The following is a 4,227-nucleotide window of genomic DNA, read 5'->3' as shown; positions in this document are numbered from 1 at the left end:
AGTCATGAGAAATATAATAATGTTGATGTTATGTCTTATTTTGAATTAAAGCATGCCTTTGATACTTTGCATCATGAAGCTAAGGAAGCATTTCAACGCTTAGCTTCAAATAAAAGAATTTTCAAATACCTTGAGAAGAAAGTCTCCGATTCCGAAAAGGAATTAGAAACTCTCAAGGAATCTATGATTAAAAGTATCAAAGACACAAGCGAAGTTGACAAGAGTTCTTGGTTTAGATGGGGAGGATGTGAAACTTGTCACATTTGGCAAAAAGAATTTAAAACTATCAAAGCCAAATTAGGCAAGGCTTCACAACCAAAAATCACATATGATATTGATCGATCACATTTCAAAAATAGTATGATATATCCGTATCAACGATACACTTATGTGATAAAAGATCAATCTAGCAAATGTGATGACTATTCAAACTCAAGATGTCTATATTGTTGCAAAAGGGGGCATACCATTAAAAAATGTCACTTTAGGAGATTCTTGGTTCCCAAAGGCATTTTTAAATGGACTCCCAAGAGCAACCTTTGTTTCACTCACACACAAGGACCCAATGAAAATTGGGTACCTATTTCCCTTGTTTAAATTTGGATGACTTATCTTTATTCTATGACTTTGTGGCTAAGAAGAAAGGATTTGTGACCTATGGTGATAACAACAAGGGTGCAATACTCGGTAAAGGCAGTGTAGGTAATCCCTCTTCTACTACTATCTCTGACGTCCTTCTAGTTGAGGGCCTTAAACACAATCTTATTAGCATCAGTCAATTGTGCGAAAAAGGGTACTTGGTATCATTTTTAAAAGAAAGTTGCATAATTAGAAATGATGACAAGAAAGATGATGTGTTCAAAGGCCTAAGGGTAAACAATGTATACATGCTTGACCTAAATGAGGTATCTTTGACCGAGGCCAAATGTATAGCAACTATGAGTGAAGACTCATGGCTTTGGCATAGACGTTTGGCTCGCGTCAACTTTGATTTGCTTAATAAAATCGTCTTAAAAGACCTAGTAGTTGGCCCACCCAAAATCAAGTTCTCCAAAGATCACTTATGTGATGCGTGCCAAATGGGGAAGCAAACGAGGATCTCTTTTAAATATAAAAACATTGTATCTACTACGAGACCTCTTGAACTTCTTCATATGGACCTCTTTGGACCATCTAGAATAAAAATTCTAGGTGGGAACTATTATGGGTTTGTCATAGTTGATGATTTCTCTAGGTATTGTTGGACGATTTTCTTAGCTCATAGTGATTTCTCTAAGTGACACCTTCTCCGCATTTGAGAAATTTGCCAAATTATTTCAAAATAAGTTGAATACTAACATAGTATCCATCCGAAGTGATCATGGGGTGAGTTTGAAAATCATCTCTTTGAAGAGTTTTGTGGAAATCATGGCATTAATCATAACCTCTCCGCACCACGAACTACACAACAAAATGGAATGGTGGAACGTAAAAATTGTGTTTTGGAAGAACTTGGGAGGACTATGATTAATGAACATGGTCTTCCAAAATACTTTTGGATCAATGCCATAAATACGGCTTGTTATGTTTTAAATAGGATCTTGATACGACCTATTCTAAACAAAACACTGTATGAACTCTTAAAAGGAAGAAAACCAAACATATCCCATTTTCACGTATTTGGATGTAAATGCTTCGTTTTAAATAATGGAAGGAAAAATCTTGGTAAGTTTGATGCAAAAGAGGATGAGGGTATCTTTCTAGGATACGCTCAATCTAGTAAAGCTTATAGAGTATACAACAAAAGGTTACATATTGTTGAAGAGTCCGCACATGTTTCTTTTGATGGGTCTTTTCCGAAAGTTGTCAGAAAAGGTAGTGTTCTTAATGGTGCAGGTATCTCAACTGAGAGTATACTTAAGGATCCGGATGCCAAGCTTGAGAAAGATAAAGATTCCTCTCACCCGAGAATATTGAAGAGGAAGTGGATAAAACACCTAAAGAGAAAGTGGAAGACCAACCAAGTGAGAAGAGTGATCTTCCCCTTGCATGGAAATATTCTAAAGACCATCCTATGGAGAACATTCTAGGAGACATATCAAAAGGAGTAACAACACGGTCAAGTATAAGTAACTTTTGTTTTTATTATTCTTTCGTCTCTCAAATTGAGCCTAAAAACTCCAAAGATGCATTAGTCGATGAGCATTGGTATTTAGCTATGCAAGAAGAACTAAACCAATTTAAGAGAAATGAGGTTTGGGACCTTGTCCCTCCTCCGCGAGATCATCGAGTAACTGGCACTAAATGGGTGTTTAGGAACAAACTAGACGAAAACGGTATTATCACTCGCAACAAGGTCGACCTTGTTGCTCAAGGGTATAGCCAAGAGGAAGGGATCAATTATGAGGAGACTTATGCTCTGGTCGCCCGGCTTGAGGCAATACGCTTGTTAATTGCATTTGCATGTTCACAAAACTTTAAGCTTTATAAAATGGATGTTAATAGTGCTTTTCTAAATGGGTTTATTAATGAAGATGTCTATGTATCCCAACCTCCCGGCTTTGAAAACGTTGATTATCCCGATTATGTTTATAAACTTAAGCGTGCCTTGTACGTTCTTAAACAAGCTCCAAGAGCTTGGTATGAGCGGCTTAGTAACTTTTTGATAAATCAAGGTTTCTCAAGAGGGGAGGTAGATACCACCTTATTCATTAAAAGACATGAAAATAATTCTATATTAGTTCAAGTGTATGTTGATGATATTATTTTTGGGTATACTAACATGACTCTTGTAAAGGAGTTTTCTAAGTTTATGGAGGGAGAATTTGAAATGAGCATGATGGGTGAACTAAACTACTTTCTTGGACTCCAAATCAAGCAACTAAAGGAAGGCACATTTTTGAGTCAAACTAAGTATTGTCAAGAGCTCATCAAACGCTTTGACATGGCAAAGTCCAAGGCCATTGACACTCTTATGCCTACCGTTGTAAATCTTGATCGGGATGAACATGGTAAGCCGGTTGATGTAAAAAGGTATAGAGGTGTGATAGGTTCCCTACTTTACCTTACCGCTTCTCGTCTCGATATTATGTTTAGTGTTTCCATGTGTGCAAGATAACAATCATGTCCTAAGGAGTCTCACTTAAAAGCCGTTAAGCGCATACTTAGGTATCTTGTTGGTACAACTAAGCATGGATTATGGTTCTCCAAAGGTAGTGATTGTTCTTTGGTTTGGTATTCCGATTCTGATTTTTCTGGTTGCAAATTGGATAGGAAAAGCACTAGTGGCACATGTCATTTTTTCTCAAACTCCTTAGTAAGTTGGCATAGTAAGAAACAAGTTTCTGTTACTTTGTCAACCGCCGAGGCGGAATATGTGGCGGCCGGTAATTGTTGTGCTCAAATACTATGGCTCAAACAACAATTACATGACTTCAATGTCAAGCATGATCATATTCCTATCTTTTGTGATAACACAAGTGCTATAAATTTAACCAAAAATCCGGTCTTGCACTCTCGCACTAAACACATAGAAATTCGGCACCATTTCCTTAGAGATCACGTGGAGAAGGGTGATGTAGTGTTTGAGCATGTTGATAGCAAAAATCAACTTGCCGATATCTTTACAAAACCACTAGCTACCGATCCCTTCTTTCACATTCGTAGGGAACTTGGTGTCCTTGATATATCGGATAGGTTGCAACTATGAGTAGTTGCATATGCTCTATTTATTATTATTATCTATGTTCTCACAAATGTATTGAAGTGTTCATTCAAGATATGTGAGGGCATGTTTCTCTATCTCCCATGTGTAAAGGTAATATCGTTTCAACCTTAGATCCTCTTCATGATAATGTATCAACATGGTAAACTTGCTACTTGTTCATAAGTGTGTATGTTTTATGCATAATTTGGATGTGACATACATACATTTATTGCATTTAACCAAATTTTGAAATATGCAGAACATAGGTCGACCTACTCCTTTTATGAGTCGACCAATCACAAGAATTTTTTGAAAAATATGAAGCTAATGCGTCGACGCATGATCTGCATAGGTCGACACATCGTTCGCAGAATTTCAAAATTAGGTTACATTTAAAAAGGGGCTCAAGGTAAAATCATTCTCTTTTCTTTCTCCTCGTGCCGTCGACCTCTCCACCAGAGAACCCTAAAATCTCCAACCAAAACTCCCTCAATCTCCTCTCAATCATTCATCAATGGCTTCCCACAAATCTTCAAGAAAGA

The sequence above is a fragment of the Vicia villosa genome, linkage group LG1 (assembly GCF_029867415.1).
Source record: "Vicia villosa cultivar HV-30 ecotype Madison, WI linkage group LG1, Vvil1.0, whole genome shotgun sequence".
NCBI classification, from domain to species: Eukaryota; Viridiplantae; Streptophyta; class Magnoliopsida; order Fabales; family Fabaceae; genus Vicia; species Vicia villosa.
This window is presented reverse-complemented; position numbering follows the sequence as displayed.